Raw genomic sequence first — 20250 nt, 5'->3', positions numbered from 1 at the left:
ATAGATCAGAAATCTATGTCAGCTGATAACGTTCTGCAGAAAGAATATGGATTTTGGAACTCCTCGAGACCTGGGCTGGCAACTCCGTTCTGCTGCTGGGGTCGGGGACTCAACGCCTCTGAACTCTAAAATTCTCGCAAGGAAAATGAAAATATTAATTAATATCCAATTCGCTTGAAAACCCTGAGATGAATGAACCCCCTATGAACTCTCGATGGGGTTTATGAAGCCAAGGGCGCCGTGTGGCACCTGCCCCCAGGCCTGGCACGTGGATAATGACAGCTACCATCGTCATTTTTGTTTGGAGAGTTTTTCTTCTTTTTACTCCTTACGTCCTCTCTGTTTATGGAGGAAAACAGCTTCCCTAATAGTCAAAGAGCATGAGGACAGGAGCCTAAGACACCCGGGTTTACACCGGGGCACTAGGTTACGCGTCTACAATCTATTGCTAACAGATCTGAGCCCCCGCTGTCTAAGCGGATCTATGGAGAAAACAAGATCTTGCAGAGCCAACCTGGACACCGACGCCATCGATTTCACAAAGTGTCTAGCCCAGAACGAGCTCCCTGTAACGGTAGACACGGACTCTTACGGGTCTTCTCTCCGATGCTCTCCTGCTCTGTATTAGAAAATCCACATTCATGAACTTTTTTTTAAAGTAGAAGTAGGAAAATTTTCTTCCATAGACTTCACTACTTTGCAGAAAAACATAATTTCATATTAAAGATATCATATATTAATGTCTCATGAATACGTCATACATAAATCTCTTAAAAATATTTGTATAATGACTTATCGTTTGCAAAACACCCGTATATTTTGAGACTACGCTCTAAAAACGTCCCCCAAAAATAAAAAAAAAAAAGAAAAAAAATTTGGGATTCCTGGGTGGTGCAGCGGTTTGGCGCCTGCCTTTGGCTCAGGGCGCGATCCTGGAGACCTGGGATCGAATCCCACATCGGGCTCCCGGTGCATGGAGCCTGCTTCTCCCTCTGCCTGTGTCTCTGCCTCTCTCTCTCTCTCTCTCTCCCTCTCTCTGTGACTATCATAAATAAATAAAAATAAAAAAAAAATAAAAAATAAAAACGTCCCCCAAAGTAGCCGCTCCTTGCTGTGATTACTCCCATCACTGTTCTGACAACGCGCTCTGTCATCAAGATATTTAATAATGAACAACGATGATAAACTTCAAATATGAAGGAGGTTCCTTAAAATGTTCAATGTGCTAATAATGGAGGTTAATAAATGTGTTACTGTCACAGGCCTATATTTTTAGAAATACTTGGCAGCTGAAACGGGTTAGATGAGCCTGAACGACTGGTCGCAGATGCTCCATCTCAGCCGTGGAGGCCTCCCCCAGGCAGGCTTTAACGAAGACACTTCCAGAAATGCTCTTGTAATTTCTCTGACTCCTTGAATATTTATATATTAAATACTGACCCTATTTAAAGGGTCAGTTCGGTGGCCTGTTGTCACTGAGGTTAAAATACAATAAAAAAAAAAATCTGGTAGGTGGTTTCTGGAACTTACCATGTAAACAGATGAAAAGAATACGGGTAACTTTCTTAATCGAAATACATGGATTAGATCAGATGCTGAGATGAAGGGTTTCTTCTCTAAGCTCACTAGGACTGCAGTTAAATGCCGAGGACCGGAAAGCACCTCCTGTAAGACCGAGTTGTGTTACCGGCACAGAAACCTCACTGATGCTTAAGACTCATCAACAACATTTCCGACGTGTACAAGGTCAAAAGCAGACATCAGCCACAACCTGAAGTGCCGTTAATTGCTCTGATAAACTTTTGGATAGATCGTTCCAAGAAGCAGCAGCCCGGCCCCCACTGAGGCGCCCAGGGTGTGTTTCCGGGACACCCGGACTCTGAGACCCGAGGGTGTGAGGGCAGCATCACTCTGCACCCCTCAGTGAGGGGCCTCAAGGTACACGGCTCCGGGTGCCACACTCCTCGCTGCTGCCGTGTTATCCTCCATCCCGTCCGTCCTTGGTTTCGTGACCAGGGCCCATTACACCCACAGGATGTGACCTCTTACATGGGTGACCGCCTCTTAGTAACTGGTGACTGCACAGCCCTGGATGGGCGCGAGCCCTAGAGCGCTCTTGTCTAGATCTGCTTCCAAGATCCCTCCACGGGCACGGCGTCGGCCTGTTTTGGAGCCTTCTCCTTCTTTCACTGCCTCTACCTTCCTCCTGTTACCTGCTAGGGATATCAGACCGTTTGGGGGGTCTCGAGACTGTTCCAGTGTTTATTTTTTTACCAGACCCATTAACCATCACCGATGTTTACAGCGTCAGTGATAATTTCAAAGCAGTTTTACCCGTAACGTGTTTTGGTCCTCGTGACAAGGGGACATGAGACGAGGAAGAGGCATGCCAAGGTCATAGGACGCGCCTGAGTCACCTGAAGCTGGTGTCCAAACAGACTCTGAATTTGGGCTCACTTCACCCCCGCTCCTATTTCATCATTTGTTGGTCTTTGGATCAGGCTGGTGTCGGGAATTCTTTTCTCACCAGCTATGTGATTTTTGAATATATTGGTGTTAAACCCTGAATTTTTGACCTCCTTGTTGGTAAATGGAGGATCCCAATGCCTACCTCGTAGGGTTACTTTGAGGGCGAAATGAAACGGCACACAGAAAGTAAAAAACCTAGAATAAAGGAAGCGTTTAAAAATGTCGGTCCTCCCAGTCCCCTCCTGGGGAGTCTCCACCTAAAGGAACTTGCCCTAGGTCTGCGGAGCTTCCCTGAAGTTACTCTAATTCCGTGGTGGGCCGGGGGGCTGAGCGTATTGCTGTATCACCGGGGCCCCAACATTTCATTAAACCCCGCAAGCGTTTATCAGTCCGCTACTAGACCTCAGCACGGTGCTAAGTTCTACAGATGCGCACATGAAGCAGCGGCAGCCAAGGAATTTTGGCAGCAACAAGAACCAGTCTTGATTTCCTAGAAAATAAAGATATTCCAAGAGGGGCCCGTCTGCCAAGTTTAACCGAAAATTCTCCCAAATAATTCCAAATGGAATAAAAGGGCTTGAGAGCTTATAGGTGCTACAGTTTGCTCTTGCATGGCATGGCACGCTCTGCCAAACCCCAAAGTCTTATATTCCTTTGGGGAAAATGCAGGGGTTGCTGCATCCAGACCATATCATGACGTGGGGTGAGGGAAGGAACGTGGAAGAGCCAGTCTCAGAGGGGCCCAGGGGCGAAAGGATCATAAATGCGTGCGGAGTTTCGGCTTGGTTTGCAGGACTTGAGTCACCAAGGTCATAAGATACCTTGGGGGCAACACTACCCATTTGGTATTTTCTCTATCCTCCTTCAGTGCCTGGGAACAGAGATATTTGTTGGGTTGAGTTTTAGCCTCTGCATCAAACCTCACAGACAGACAGACAGACGCGGTGATTATGATCCCACCGCATCTGGATGAGCCCTTCATAAGAAGGGTATTTATAGTCACCTAGAGCACCTTGAAAAGACTTTTCAAGCTCAAATCTGCTGAAATCTCAGCACGCTTTGGTTTAAACTGTACACCTCACTGTCAGCCACAGGAACTAGTGTGTGAGGCCAAGTGCAGCGAGAGATGCCCGGGGTTTGGGGTTGGACACGTTGGCTGCCGTCCTGCCTCTTCTTGTGATTTCAGGCAACAACCCAACCTCTTAGGGCCACAGACCTCCTGTTTTTAGAACGGGTATGATAGCATCTATCTCATAGCATTACCGGAAAACTTGCCTGAGATGGACCGTTACATAAATACACAGTAATTGTGTATTGTGACATAGGTCACAATTTTTGAGCATTCAGTAAGTATTAGGCTATTCCAAGCACTTTTCACTTAACTGATTTAAGCTTTGCCATAATTCAAGGGGATGGATGTATTATTATTCCCATTTTAGAGATAAGGAAATTAAGGCACAGAAAGTTTTTTTAAAGACCTTGCCACGGAGGTGCCTGGGGGGCTCAGAGGTTGACCACCTGCCTTTGGCTCAGGTCGTGACCCCGGGGTCCCGGGATCAAGTCCCACATCGGGGTCCCCGCGGGGAGCCTGCTTCTCCCTCTGCCTGTGTCTCTGCCTCTCTCTCTGGGTCTCTCATGAATAAATAAAATCTTTTAAAAAAATGAATAGGGATCCCTGGGTGGCGCAGCGGTTTGGCGCCTGCCTTTGGCCCAGGGCGCGATCCTGGAGACCCGGGATCAAATCCCACATCAGGCTCCCGGTGCATGGAGCCTGCTTCTCCCTCCGCCTGTGTCTCTGCCTCTCTCTCTCTCTCTGTGACTATCATAAATAAATAAAAAAATTTAAAAAAAAATGAATAAATAAATAAAATCTTTAAAAACAAACACTTTGCCACAGTCGTTTACTAGCTGCTGAGCAGGAACTCAAACTCAGAGTCTGCTAGTCTCGCTCCAGATCTGCGTTCCCGACCGTCTTGCTCTGTCATCGCAGCTCACTACATGCCCACTGCTGCACACCCTGGATTGCAGTATAAAAAAAAAAAATGCAACAGATCCCACCTTTCCAGAAATAAAAGAGTTACACCGAGGACACAGGGCACATGCATATGGAGACACAAAGTGCTACTCAATAAAGTCGTTAAATGTCAGAGGCGGGTGTAACCACAAGTTCTACAGCAGGTTGGGAGGAAGGACATATTTGGGATGGAGCATCGGCACGATTTTGTAATGTAGGTGGAACTGGACTTAGGCCTTGGAGGAAAAACAGAACTAAAACCAGCGAGGAGGATTCGGGGAAGTTATTTCAGATCGTCGGCACAGCAAGGACGAAGCTTTCTGCGTCCAGGGGAGAAGGCTCGGAGGCAGTGGGGAAGGTTTCTACAGGGGAACACTGAAACTGGGGAGCGGGAGGCCGTTTAAAGCCGTCTGTGCGGCGTCTGAGAAGCCCGGAGAGGAGCGAGGGCCTCCCGTGGGACGGCCACCGGGGGTTCCTGTGTGTCTGTGCCATGCCAGCCACGGGCGCTTGCAGGAGGCTGACGAGGTGGCAGGGCAAGGACGCACGGGGTGGGGGCACCGCGGGGTGGGGAGCGGAGCGCGCGCCGGGAGGGCACACGTACCTACATTCAGACACGTCTCGGCGATCCGCGAGGATTATCTGGTTGGTGGATATTCCATGGCCCACTCACCACCGCCTGTCCCCGTGGCTTCTTCTCTGCTTGTTAGCACCTGGCGGTGGAGATGGAGACAGAGTGGTTTCCCAGTTAGTCTTGTGTTTTATTTTGATTATTATTATTTTGCTGCTCCTTAGTAGCTATGGTTAAAGATGTGTTACGAGAAGAAGCAGAAGTATTTCAGATGCTCAGAACATTTCTCTCCTTCCTTCCTTCCTTCCTTCCTTCTGTCTCTTTCTTTCTTATATGGTACTCCCAGGGCCTTTATCACACAATTTGCCGATGAGCAGCAGAGCTCACATGTGAGCCTAACCCTGGCATATGTCATCGTTCATCCCCTTTGATCAGAGACGGGGGCTACGCACATGCACTTTCAGGTAATGCTTCCTGCAGCAGAACCTTGTTGCTGACCGTGCTGCTGCTGGAGTTTTTCGGTGAGAGGGGCTCGATGTACTCTCTGCACACTGCGTATCTCCAGTCTGCCCTTATGGCCTATGGCGATTATCCACATCGATCACGTTTACCTTTGCTACCACTTTGATACATTAAGTGTTTGCTGCTTCTTCCTAAGTTGAAGACAGAACACCAGGAGACCTGAGTGATTCTCTAGCTGCGGGGTACACCTGTGGCTCTAACACTAAAGCACCACATTAGAGAGAGAGAAGGAAAGAAAGAAGAAGGAAAAAAAGAAAGAAGGAAGGAAAGAAAGAAGGAAAAAAAAAGGAAAGAAGGAAAGAAAGAAGAAAATGAAAAAAAAATTTAAAAAAAGAATAAAATAGGTTTGCAATATCCAAGTATTTTTTTAAAAGATTTTATTTATTCATGAGAGACACAGAAAGAGAGAGAGGCAGAGACACAGGCAGAGGGAGAAGCAGGCTCCCTGCGGGGACCCCGATGTGGGACTCGATCCGGGACCCTGGGGGTCACACCCTGAGCCGAAGGCGGAGCTAAACCACTGAGCCACCCGCACTGCCCCAAGTCTTTTTCTTTAAAGTAATATTTCATCGTTTTTTTTTTTTTTCAGGCTATTATTAAGCACATATAATGACATCTAAATAGATTATAGGAGCCAGGTCCCAACACATCATTATCACTACTATATTTTTGCTGATAGCAGACGTAAAGATTATCCTGGTCCAAAATGGCCAGAATATCCATCTTTTACCCAGGTCCCTCGTATGCAAATGCACTTAGAGTGTCACCCATACACAGACACTTTTTTTTTTTGTAAGTTTTGCTCTTTTTATAAAAAAATTTATATATTTATTTGAGAGAGAGAGAGAGAGGAGCGAGCATGCAGGGAGAGGGGCAGAGAGGAGGAGAGGGAATCCGAAGAAGACTCCCTGCGGAGCGCAGAGCCCAACAAGGGGCTTGATCCCAGGACCCTGAGATCATGACCTGGGCCGAGATCAAGAGTCCGATGCTTAACCGCCTACGCCACCCGTGTGCACGGCCCCACTTTCTTCCAAGAGAAAGAAAAGACCTTAAAATTGTATATGCTGGGCAGCCCGGGTGGCTTGGAGGTTTAGCGCTGCCTTCAGCCCAGGGCGTGACCCCAGGGTCCTGGGATCAAGTCCTCCGTCGGGCTCCCTGCATGGAGCCTGCTTCTCCCTCTGCCTGTGTCTCTGCCTCTCCTCTCTCTCTTTCTCTCTCTCTCGGTCTCTCATGAATAAATAAATAAAATATTTTAAAAAAAATTGAGTACGCTGGGCTAACAGCCAGCTGCCGACTCTCCCCTCTCCTCCAACACCCTTTCACACATCGCTTCCAGTTCTCCCACCTGCTCCTCGTGCATTCCCCCCTCACTATCCCAACACCGCCCAGACGGCTCCAGAGAAGCCGGAGAGGCAGCAGGAGTAAGCCCACACACTCGGTTCCAGGCGGCACACATGGATGATGCTGTGCACCCGTCGCCTGCACGCTGGACCCACCGCGCGGGAGAACCCCGCACGCTCCCCACGCCCGCGGACCTCCGCGTGAGACAAAGCGCAAGAGCCTCCACCTCTCCGCTTCTCAATTTGTTTGAGAAGCGAGAATTATTTGTAAAGTTCCCAAATAAACAGAAATCATTGTAATTATGAATAATTAAAATGCTGAACTCAAGAGGGCACTCAACATTCGTCACGCCGCGGAACCCATCCCCTAAGGGTAGTACCGTCAATTAGCTCGGGTCTACGCCAAGAAAAATGTGACAATCGGTAATTGCAGGTATTTAGCACAAGGAACAAAACAAGCTAACTTGCTTTTAGGTCACTCTCTCTCAGCCAGCAGAGGCACTGCTCTCTTCTGGATTTTTAAGGTCTATACTAACCCCAGGAAACACACGTAGAGAGAGCAGGATGGCAAGAAAAACACGCCGGCCCCACGGGGCTAAGGCGAGGCTCGTGGGCTTTGTTCAGCATCTGGGAAAGGTTCAAGTAGAAGGTGTCACACACAACAAGCAGCTTTAAAAGATAATCTTTTGAAGGATATTTTGTAAGATTTATCAATCTTTTTACTCAACCTACAAATATTGACTAAGCACTTGCCGTGTTACGGTTCACGCTAAGTGATAGCTCCATTGCCCTATAAAAACCAGCCAATGGTTATTATTTTTTTTTGACTCTATACAAATTACCAGAGAGAAGTTTGAACAGAGCGATATATTCTTATCTTCTTACAAATACAAAGTTTGGTGTATAGATAGCTGCTACCTAGAAAATGAAGCTATTCAAAGCATTATTCCGCATTACCCTTGAAGTCGTACTAAATTATTTTAATTAAAAAAAATAATTCACAAACTATTCAGCGTTTTTCCTCAGCGCCTCATCCATAAAAAGTAGATTTTTTTTCTTACAAAAGATATCCATTTTTTTTGTAGTGATAAGTGTTATTCCCGTTATCAGAATTTTTCTGAGATGTTTATAGACCCCAAATAGTTAAGTCAAGTTATGTGGTTGAGAAAACAGTGACTGCAGTTTTGTATCTAAGAGGCTATAGCAAAGCAGACTTTTTTGCTCCGATTCAATTTCCAATTGACAACAATGACCTAAGGAAGAGTTCTCTTTTATTAGCTGCCACTTTGGAAAGATACATTTTGCCTTTCATTTAAGTAGAGGAAAGAATTCATTAGAAATGTGATGCAAGTCCTTTCAGAATGATAAATCTCAAGTTACTGATTCCACTTTTAATGATTAGTTGCCTGAGTCTTGTATTTAATTAAAATGGTTATTTTAAATGCTTATATTTAATTTACACATAATTAGCTAAACCTCAATGTTACTGCTTCATCCATTTTGAAATTAATTAATTTATAAAATAGCTCAAAAAGTGCTGTAAAATTTTAATATTAAGATAAATCTTGGGCAGCCCCGGTGGCTCAGCGGTTTAGCGCCGCCTTCGGCCCAGGGCGTGATCCTAGAGTCCCGGGATCGAGTCCCGCGTCGGGCTCCCTGCATGGAGCCTGCTTCTCCCTCTGCCTGTGTCGCTCTCTGTGTCTCTCTCATGAATAAATAAATAAAATATTTAAAAAAAGATAAATCAGGATTCCTTTGTATCTTGTGTTGGTTTCAGTTGTTAACTCCTAATGAGCCAGTTGTAGTAGGTGTGACTCTAGGCTATCTCGATGGGCTAATAGGTAGTAGAATCCAATATTGATGCATCATTGATGTTTCCTTTGTACATACGACGTGTGCTTTAACCTCTCAGGTAACAACAGTCTATACAGTCAAGGACCTGATTGCTCTGACTATAAAGGGAACTAAATTTTAAAGACTGATTTTTGTTTTTTGTTTTGTTTTATTATTTTTTTGAATTTTGGTTTTCATACATTTAGGGGAAACCACTGCTTTTAGCACATGACTCATAAATGTGTAACAATCGGTATAAAAAAAAAAACCTTTGAGTCAGTCTGATAATGGAACCAGGACATGTTCTGACTTCACCTTCTATTTAAACACACAACATGGTTTATACACCTAGGAACCAAGAGAGAACAGGTGGTAACGTACGGCAGTTTTCCAGGCTTACAGATTCCGAGGAAATCCGAATCACCGACAATAACCATCGCAGTGGCTTTCCCGGGGCCAGTGAGGAGCTCCATCTATGAATATCCCACTCCTCGGTGTGTCTGGTGGAAAAACTGCCAGGCTGTGCAAATCTCTTAATGATACTGCTACCATGTATTAGCTACTAAATACGTGTTGGCACTGACCTTAATGCCTCATGAGCTGGCGTTATAAGGTCCATTTAATAGGTGGACAAAGTGAGGCCTGAGGAGTCCAAACCACTTGCCAAGGGCCCCGTAGCTAGTAGCGGAGGAGGCAGGATGCACAACCTGAAGGCACAGCTCTGCGCCTCACTGCCCCAGCTCCCAACCCAGAGCCCTCCAGGAGGCGTTTCCAATCGTGAGATGCTTATAAGCACCACCACCACCAGCACCAAACACCTCTCCCTTGCAATAACAGTGTGAGCTAATTAAAAGACGAAGGCAACACAGTTGGCTCAGCTGTTAGGAATTAAAATCTACTGCTCCCAATATTAGACTCTCTCATATCGGTATACACAGAATTTTCCAGTATTTTATTAAAACCTGGACCCTTCCGGTGGGGGAATCTGCTCCTGCCATTCTCCTATTAGAAGCTCAAACCTTTCGCATCCCCTCCCGCCCTTGAGGAATTCTAATTCTGAGCAAGGCTCAGCTTTACGCGTGAAATGAAGCTCCGCAGAGTGTTTCTCCTCTTTTCACACCAGGACAATTACGCGGCGTTCCAGGATGCCTCTAAGCTGTACCGTATCTCCATTACCTCAACTGCCATCTGCTTTCTATTTCTTTCAACCCTCCTCCCCGGTACCCTAAACAATGAATGATATTCCCACTCAAGAGCCAGACTTAGTGCATTCCCTGCCAAGGATGTGGGTTAACGTATATAGATATCCCTCCTGTTTAGGTAAGACGATACGAGGCTGTGATCAAAGCCAATTATCTATTGATTTTTCAGTTTAGCTTTCCAACTTTCAACCCTCATCTTCGTTGTGGAAATCCTCAAAAGGTCCGAAGCATCGGATCCATCACAAATTAATCATAACGGGGAAGTACTATTTGAGGAATGAGTAGGGGTAGACACACAGGCGCATCTGCTTTGTTCATCTTGCTAAGGCCTCTAAATGCCATCTGTTCTCCATTCCTTCCTGGCTACCATCTTTCCCTAGGTTAAAAGATTTAAAAATGACCGTGGGGGTGGAGGGGGGGGAGAAAAAAAAAAACTCAACTTGAAAACTAGTTTGAGGTTTTAATTCTGTTTTTCATCTGCCAAATAGTGAAGTACAGTCAGCCTCAGCAAGTGTTCCTAATAGATAAGGGAGCTGTTGCTTCCCATATAATTACGTGGAGTCTGACGGTGGACAGAGCCAACCGTATCATCTTCGTACTATCAGAAGTGCTAGTAAGTCTGAAAGAAATCCATTTTGAGGAGGGTCTGAGCTACTTTTATTTTACTTCAAGTAAGGGTTATCATGGAGTAAAACTGATAATTCTTTGGGGGAACGATTTTTGGAATATATTTATAAAAAAAAAAAAGAGTATGAAAGGGTAAATGAAACTGGCGGTTGTGACTGGCAGTAAGTCCAGGCATTTTGTGTTCTTTTGTGTTTGCTTTGGAATGTTAAACAGGTCGGGTTCTTTGTAAAAGAAAACATTTTATTCAGAACATTTTCCCATGAAAGCCCTCTTTGACAAAGTGTCATTTTTTGATCTATTAGTACATGTCTGCCCACATTTTATATTCAAAAAAGGCATGCAGTGTTTCAACAACTTCTGACAAGCGTGGGGGAACTGAACCTGCACAGAATCCGCTCTAAGTGCAAGGCCGGGTAGCCCGTTACATCTTCTGTTTCCTACTTTCCTCATGGCAGACCACAGCACTTTTATTTTTTTATTTATTTTTATTTATTTATGATAGTCACAGAGAGAGAGAGAGAGAGAGAGGCAGAGACACAGGCAGAGGGGGAAGCAGGCTCCATGCACCGGGAGCCTGACGTGGGATTCGATCCTGGATCTCCAGGATCGCGCCCTGGGCCAAAGGCAGGCGCCAAACCACTGCGCCACCCAGGGATCCGAAGCACTTTTAATTCTATCCATTTCTGGTCAGAAAAAAAAAAAAAAAAAAAAGAAAAAAAAAAACCACAGAGAAATCAAATAAGGTGAGTAATTAGAATAGGAAACATGTAAGGCGTCAGTAAAATGCGTTTTAAGCATAAAATTCTACAATGTGTTGGGAAAAGGAGCTACAGTGGTCAGTGAATTACGAATACGCCACGGGAGCTAAGTCAAGGAATTTTCCAGAAGACTAGCCAAGGACTCTCGAGACATTCAGCTCCCTCTTCGTTACACCTGGAGCTCTCCTACGAGGTCGTGCGCTTCAACGTCAAGTCCTCCTCTCTCTGCCCTGGCCTCTTCCGTCTCTCCTCGGCCCTGCTCGTCCTCGGCCCGAAGGCCTTCCACCAGCCCCCCGGTGTGCAGGCTCTCGCTCCAGGGGTCACTCTCCGCAGGAAGGCTCCTCTGGCAGTTGTCTCCCCGGGAACCTTTTCCTGGGACCTGGGGAACCGTGTCCTCTGCACTGCAAGGCCCCGCCGCCCGGTGATGTCACGGCCTCCCTGCTCGCCCGCGTCGTCCACAGGCTGGAAGCCCCACGAAGGCTAAGGCCACGTCTGTCCTGGCTGCTGCTGCACCTCCGCCGCCTGGCCCTGCTTGGAATAGTCCAGATGCTCTCAAACACTCTGTTAAACGGCCTGAGGAGTCGCCTAAGTGACAGGCTCCTATCTGAGCAATGTCCACTTTCTCCGTTCCGGCGACAACACACGCGTTACACACGACGACTCTGAAGACCGAGTCGGCAGGTGTCCCCGCTCGTGTTCCCGTTTGATTAGGTCATCGAGCGGGGCCAACAGGCCTCGTGTTTCGGTGCAAGAGCTTCCTTACCCCCTGGCTGGACGCAGAGAGTCGGGGGGCAGGAGGCGCCTCCGCAGAGTGTTGAGGTCGGGGGGGACGGGGGCGCCTGGCCGGGGTGGAGATCCAGACTCGAACGGCAGCCAGAGGGTGAACTGCAAGGGGCAGAGGGGTTTACGGAGGGGGACGCGGGGCATCTGCAAGGACAGAGGGCCTTGCTTGACATCGCGGGTCACCGGGAGGTGGGGACTTCGGGAGGGGCTGCTGTGACCGGCAAGGACAGCAGGGCAAGCCGGGGCCTTCGAGTGAGTCAGGGGGAGGGAGGGGGAGACGGGGGCCTCTTATGAATATTGTTAGTAGATAATCAAGAGCTGTAATAATCAATATTCTCTTGAAAGGACCTTAAATCTAATGAAGCAGCTGCGGATAACTAAATTATGATTATGACAAATTCAGGGAATTGGTTCAGGGTTCCCTGCATCCAAAATTCAAATAAGCAATCAAAGTGAAATCGCATTAGCTGACCTCCAGCCCCCTCTGCAGTAGGGGAGGCCTCCTCAAGAACACGGCGGCCAGAGAGCAGCGCGACGCCAGGGCCACCGTGTGTCCCGACGGCCTGTGGAGAGGGGCGAGGGGCAAGGGTTGCTGGCGCTGGGTGCGGCGGGGGTGCGAGGGGAGGGCCCGGGGCCAAGGCACCGGCCCTTGCAGGGAGATGCGTGGGACTCTTACTTTCAGAATTGCCACAGCAGGGCTTTTCATAAGTCAGGATTAAAAACACGACGGGAAAAAATAAATAAATAAAATAAATAAAATAATAAAATAAAATAAAATAAAATAAAATAAAATAAAATAAAATCACGACGAGCTAATGGAATGTGATCTCCCACAGCAAAAGACAATAAAAAAAAAAAACAGTTTTTATTCCCATATAAGGTACTTAACACGGGGGCCACAGGTTTACAGAGTAGCGCGGGCACCGATGGGCCATCGTGTATATAAAAGAGAGTCTTTCTCGGTATTTTGTAGCCGTCAAGCCTTCAGTATTTGTGTCTTTAGTAATTCTTCGTTTGCAATATATTGTAAGAGTTCGCCAGGAGCAAATGTGGAGATGCTCTTGCTGCTCCCTTCGGGGCTCCCTGGGGCCGGCGGTGCAGGGGAGCAGCAAACAATTTCGAGGACAATCACCATGACGAGCGACTTAAGAGCAAGGGCTATGGGGCCCCCGTCAAAGAAGCGCGTCCGTGGTGCTGACCTGCGTCTTCACCCCAAGGCTGTTGCCCCCCGTCCCTCCTCTCCTTCCACAAATGGGTTCGCGGCAAGGAAGTGCCACTTGCAGCAAGGCGGAGACTCAGAGCCCTCATTTGTGTCCTTAATCAGAACTAAGAGAACGTTTCTGAAGGAGCCGCGGTGCCTTTCACTGGCCCAGAGCCTGATGCCCACGAGCCGCCTAGGCCCTGCCGTCGGGCCGGCCGCGAGGCCTTTCCCGAAGGCCCACCCGGGGCCGACGGTAGAACGTCCACCGCCCCCCACCCGCAGACAGGAAAACGAGGGGAGGTGTAATTGTTGAATATGTCCAGGCTTTCTAAGAGCACAGACAGAGGCTCTGGGTCGTGAGTCTACTTTCACGTCTACGCTCCGGCTCGGCCGCGCCAGGGGCTCTGCGTGCAGCAGCGTCGGGAAGCCTGCTCTCGAGCCTCTCGCTCCGCACCTTGCTGCCCAGGTCCCTGCCCAGTTTCGCCCCAGCGAAACACCTGTGCACACCTGCGCTTCCCTCTCAACCGAGGAGGCTCTCATCAGGGCTCATACCCCGTCCCCCTTGCTTGCGCTCGGAGCTGGTGCACAAATCGACTGTCCTTTGAGTGTGAGGCCTCATACCTCTTAACACCCAGATCTAAAGAAACAGGTATGGGGACGTCCGGGGGGCTCAGCAGTTGAGCGTCTCCCTTTGGCTCAGGCCATGACCCAGGGGTCCTGGGATCGAGTCCCGCGTCGGGCTCCCTGCAGGGAGCCTGCTTCTCCCTCTGCCTGTGTCTCTGCCTCTCTGTGTGTCTCATGAATAAATAAAATCTTAAAAAAAAAAGCAATAAGTAAAGAAAGAAAAAAAAACAGTATGTATCAAAATAGCACCTACATTTATTACCTAAAAAAAAAAAAAAAAATGACACTTGAAATAGCCAAGTCTTTCGACACGGGGCTACCATTTGATAGGAAACAATATGGCATGACGGGCAACGGAAAAACATACCCTGTCACTCTTTTAGATTCAGCGTATTTCAGACTTAGACCTATGGGAACATGAGGAGGGTGTATTATAATCACTCGAATGTTCCTAAAGGTCTGACATTTTTAAAGAGGGTGTGTAATATCCAGGCGGGGCTCGAGTGACCGTAACCGTCCCGCCGCTGTTCTGCAGAACGGTGGTGTGGCTAAGGACAGCAGTACCCACCCCTCAAAGGCAATAAAGAACACACTTAAATGTGCCCTATTTCTAACTATGGTGACACATTGCTCTTTGTCAGCACTTCACTGGTTTCACGAGAATAAAAACAAATACTGGGGTCTTTACTCCGAAATCCATTTCCAGAACTTACCTTACTAACAAAGGACTTGGTCCTGTGAGAGGTGTTCTAGTTATAAAAGCGGAATTTCCTTCCCTACGAGTTTGCTATTTGAAAGGCTGTTTCCATTTGGCACCATTAATTTATATGCGTGCATGAAAAGCCACAAACCCTAAAATCGTATACCTGCCCGTGAGCCGGGTGATGCACCGAAAGGAGGAGACTTAACTGAAACGATAGGACTTTTCTGTCGCGGGCGACGCTGGTACCGTACGCACCCACATGGGAAGAGGAGAAGCAATCCCACACTGGGTTTAAACATGAAAAGAATTTGGGGCTACGTCCAGTTGGTTTTCCGCACCGTTTCTGGTGGTCACTTAGTTACCACAATAGTGAGCTCACGGAAGTCTCGCACATATACTTACTCTTACTTTTTTTCCCCTTTCTTTTGTGGCCGCAAAAGACGACGGGCAGCTGACGTCAGCGCTTCCCCAGCTGTTTCGATCTTGGATCCTATGTACCTGAACTCAGGCTGCCTCCAGCAATAAAGGAAAACAAGGCACATCTCTGAGGCAGCAAACCAACAACCGGTTTTACTACACGGTGACTGCAGAGAAGTGTCCCGGAGAGTGGGTTTTTAGCTATCTGAAATGGCTTATTAATCACAACCAAGTTCGTTTTCCAATGGGCCCTGCGTAAGGATGACAAGAGGATGAAAAACGCAACAGATGACATGCTGTATGGCCACCCAAGAAAGCAAAAGCTGCTCTGCAATTACGTATGTAGCCAAGGGCCACCCGCTTTAGCTTGCCTTGTGAATCAAGACGGAAGGATGGAGGCAAAAAGGGGATCACACGTACATCCAACACCAAGGAGGTTCCCCGAACTGTCTTATGCAGACTTGCCACACACTCAGTCATACACCTGAGTGCTGACCCTCCTTTCTAGCTGATTGACAAGGAAGAAAGGGAGCTGGCAACCCAAAGGGGCCCCTTTCAGAGAGTGTCCCCGTGGAGCTTTAAATCTCCCCAATTTTCTTTACATTTAAGAATCGTTTCCCTTCTGGCCAGGCTGACACTTGTCAGAAACAAGATTCAGGAAAGCAAAGAAGACATCACGGGACGACGGACAGATCGAGGTATACGTCTTTCCAGGACAAGAATGCGGTCGTCACACGAAGGCGTTCGTCACACGGAGGGGAGCAATGAAGGAGAAGACAAGCCCTTAGAGGGTAAGGGTGGGGGCGTTTTTTACAAGCCACGTCAAGTAAGAGTCCTTCGCGCGTTTTTGAAGAAGAAATGAGCAATATTTATCACACATGTGACGAGCTCTTTGGCAGCACACGTTTTTGTCTCCTTTTTGACGTATATCCGGCCATTCCCAGGAACTGTGTGAGCTGCCCAGAACAAGGCCATTGTGCATGTGGGACGGGGCTGGGGACTCAGGAGCCTGCCGACTTCAGGATCTTGCCATTAGGCTCGTTCGCTCTCTAGAACGTAAGCTCCATGAGGGTAGGTTTTGGTTTTGTTTGTTTTTTGCTCCCTGCTCTATGTCTGGCACCGCTAACCTTGCTGGAGGATAGCACAGATGCAGCAAATATCTGGAGTAGGAACAAATGGATGTGGACCAGGTCGGACCCCAAATCCCCCAGCCTTGGCTACCATATGTCGTTCCCGACTCACAGACAGGTCAGCTGGTAAAATACTACTCCTTTAGTCCTCACAACGGCCCTGTGATAAAAGCATCATTATCTCCGTTGTAGGGTCAGTGGGGGAAGTACTAGAATTACAATGAGGTAGTTAAGTGACTTGCCTAAAGTCCTGCAACTTGTGGAAGGTAAAAGTGAACCTGGTTAGGTCCCAAGCCGAAGCTCTGACTCGCTGCACCAAATCCTGGTTACGGGTGCTCCTCGGATCGACGACTCGGCCCGTGCAGGGTCTCAGTCTTGGCTTTACCCTGATCCCTGGTCTTAGCTAAACTCTGCTCCAACTCTGGTCTCGGGATCCTGCCCTGTGCCTGATGATGGCTTTGCTTCAACATTCCAATCTCGCCAGGACCCCTGGGTGGTGGTGTCTCAGCTCAGGCTGCCACAACAAGATTCATACACCTAGTGGCTTAAACAGCTGTTTATCTCACAGTCCTGGGTGTGGGAGCCTGAGATCCTGGCGCCAGCACTGTCAGGGTCCAGTGAACCTCTCTTCCTGGCTTGCAGACGGCTACGTTCCTACTGGGTGCACATATGGTCTTTCTTGGGTATGTGCACATGCAGAGAGAGAGACAGAGACAGAGATAATGGGAGAGAGAGATCTTTTTTTCTTGTAAGGCCACCAATCCTACTGGATCTGGACCCTGATCCTTATGACCTCATTTAACCTTCATCACTGCCTAAAAGTTCTATCTGCAAATACCACCGCACTGGGGGCCAGGGTTTCAAATTGTGAATTTGTGCCCTCACAATTCAGTCACACAATCCAGTCCACAGCGAGTGTCCTGAGCTAAACTATCTGGTACAGTAACAACCAATTACACTCCATTTCCCTGCTTTTAATCAGATGGCTCACTGTCATATTCACAGGAATGACTCTTTTGTCACCTTTTCTGTTCTTGCCAATGTCTGCCTCAGTAATCTAGAGATCACATAGGCATATTTCAGTCACATCCTGTATTGGATTTGAAGAACTATTCAAATTCAAGGCATGCGATCTTTCCAACAATAGTCCTTCAGGGGCTCCTTGATCTTTCCAGGGTCTTCCAGAGCAAGCATTACAGAGGGAAACACAGACATGGAGTCATACACCTGAGTGCTGACCCTCCTTTCTAGCTGATTGACAGAGAAGATATGGGAAGATTCACAAAAATACCTATTTTTAAATCATTGTTTGTCTAAATCTACCAAATCAGACACTTCCTGCTTGCCAAAGGGAAGTTTCATAGCTACCGTGTGGCCTACCATCGTTTCTAACGGTCATCATCTCAATGAGCTCTTTTCCTACATGTCACCGAGAATTTGTTCTGAGCAGACAATGATCACAGGGTCAGTACAACCCTAACTTACAGCTCTAAATGTTCCTTGGGCTTATCCTGAGTTATTTGTTGGAATCAGATCTCAGAATCAGAAATCATATTCTGACCTAATTATTACAAAGCTTCCTTACTACGGGGGGAAAAATGAAACCTTCAAAGCAGCCTCTCTTCGGTAATAAGAGCCTTGTTCTTGGAACTTGTAGTAAGCTTCTATGGGGTGGCAGTGAATCCTGTGGAAGAGTACAAGTATGTGGTATAGGGGCCCCACCGAGAGTCCAAAAATGCTGTTGTATATTTGACTACTGTCGACATGACTAACACGTGAGTCCTGGTGCAGCTGTGTGAACTAAAAAGAGCTCTCGTTTTGGTACGAGTGGGTCTCCCGACTCTGAGCAATGTCCTTTAGGAATTCAAGGGTCTGAATGTGTGTGTGATAAGGACACTCGCTGTGTGGAATTACAAGGTTCCTCTGGAGGGAAGGTACTTCTTTACACGTTTCATTAGCATAAGATACAATAGCATGTCCTCTACATGTGATTAAAACTACTAAAATATAAGTATCCACAGTAAATTCAAAGCCGTTATCTAAGCCAGGATGAGAATATGTGCCAGTCACATATGTTGCAGTATTTATAGGAGCTTCTTGGAAATACTGTAACAAGTCATCATTAGATTTTTCACATAATTACTGGTGAATATAAAATTTAAATTATTTATTTCCTAAAGAAGAGACCCATCATCCCGAAGCTGCTATTGGATACTAAATTTAGACAATAATGCAAAATTCAAAAGGAAAAAGTCATTATTTTTTGCAACATTTTCTTTCATCACTGAACAAAGAAAATGAAGTTTTCTGTAGTTGGGCAACACTATGATAATTAGTTTAATTTGTTTAATTTAATTTCAGCTCCTCTAACAGGCCAAGCTATATAGTTTTCTATAAACTGTAGAGAAGAGTTCTAGATAAGGAACTTGGAGATGTGAGTTCTTGCTTTGGCTCTGGCATTAAATAGCTTTGAGACTCGGGGCAGACTGCTAAACCTTCTGGGCCCTGAGATTTCCGGGCTGCAAAAGGAGGGAATAAGGTGAGAAGAGGTGAGCTCTGACGCCCTAACAGCTTCCCCTGGCCTGTGGCTCCAGGTGGTTATCCCTGTTTCTAGGGGCACTAAAGTCAATGTCCATGAAGAGAGGAAATAGTGAAGGTTATTCCAGGTGAATATTATCCTTCCCATGGTCCCAGTGGCTAACCTGCCATCATTAAACAGAATGCTCCAGGTGGCATCTCGCAGTTAGTGACTCTAGCCCAACAGATGCCACGTTGGAAGGTTCCTTACTCTTCTCCGGAGTTCATCACTCATAACGATCTTTCACCCACTCCTGGGGTTGGCACAGACTTCAGAACGGCCACCTTCCCATTCTTTCAGGGTTTATACAAGATTGAACAGGAAATGTGCGTCACAGCGTTTAGCATAATTGGTAGTGATAGTTACATACCTATGCAATTGTGTCCTAACCCTCTTTCGGGTGCAAATCCCAAGACAACTAAGACTAGGCTGTTCTTGGTTTGTTTTAAAAAAATTTTTTTTTAATTTTTTCAAGTTAACAAATGAATGTTATCTTAGACAGCCATATGGGGCTCGTTAGGGAACACGGCCGTGCCCTGCCCACGCCAATGCCATTTTCACCTCCTCTAAAACAACTACTTTCAACTGTTCCAGCTGAATACCTTGGCATTTTGGGGCTATTTTTGTAAACATCATGCTTATATTACTTTCTCTTGGATGTTTAGCTGTAAACACTGAATGATGAGCTCCCTGTTGGAAGAGAAGGCTTTGGTTCTCCTTCCCACTTCCCCACTATGCTGACCACACGGACACTGTCTCTGAGGCCATTCTCCCAACACAGACCAACAGTGATTGTCATGAGCATTACCTCGAATTATCATTATGGATTATTACGGATTCTCTGCCGAGTCGTGGAGCATACAATTTTCGTGCTCCCCTTTACACAAATCCTGACGCTAAGTTAATAATTACCTGTAGTGTGTTTTCAACAGTTTATCACTCTTTCAATCCTGACTCTCTTCTAATTGTTCAACTATCTCTATACATTTATCAGGTATTCCATCAGTTTTCCTCTTTTGGAGAATTCTTCTGGAATCTTCTGGCTGGTTCCATTCTAAACAAGCTGCTGAACAGATGTCATTCGGGAATTTCCAAAGTTCTCTTTTGGATTATTACTTGTGTTTCCTGATTCTGTAAATCCTTTGTATCCTGCTTTCTTTGTTTCTCTCTTTGGTGAAGTATATCTTCCAAAGGCTCCTTGAGAAAATGGTATGTGTAAGGTAAAAGAGTCTTCTGAATCCTGTATATATTTTGAATCCTGTTTATTTAAAAGTAGGATATTGTACGGTATGTCTATCCTCACAAATAATCATTGGGGCCACTTGATATTTCTAAGCTTCTAACTTAGAAATGATTCTCCCTCTAATTTTTGAAGGCACCTGGTGTCTTCCAGCTACCTAGTATTGCTGTTGAGAGGACTGATACTCTTCAGATACTCTATCTGATCTATGAAGTCTGTATTTTCATGGAATCTCTTAGGA

At 46.7% G+C, this 20250-nt stretch overlaps 1 protein-coding gene across 2 annotated transcripts in view; it reads right to left on the bottom strand.

The window, feature by feature from the left end:
• HS3ST5 (heparan sulfate-glucosamine 3-sulfotransferase 5) overlaps positions 1-20250 on the bottom strand; it is a 255255-nt gene that overhangs the window by 98383 nt on the left and 136622 nt on the right. The window contains exon 3 of one of the 2 annotated variants that reach the window (XM_041756147.1): positions 5085-5193. The gene's annotated coding sequence lies outside the window, so the exon portion shown is untranslated. The remainder of the gene's footprint in view (positions 1-5084; positions 5194-20250) is intronic. The other variant, XM_041756156.1, reaches the window with a different exon arrangement.

This window comes from Vulpes lagopus, chromosome 1, assembly GCF_018345385.1.
Source record: "Vulpes lagopus strain Blue_001 chromosome 1, ASM1834538v1, whole genome shotgun sequence".
Classification (NCBI taxonomy): Eukaryota; Metazoa; Chordata; class Mammalia; order Carnivora; family Canidae; genus Vulpes; species Vulpes lagopus.
This window is presented reverse-complemented; position numbering and strand designations above follow the sequence as displayed.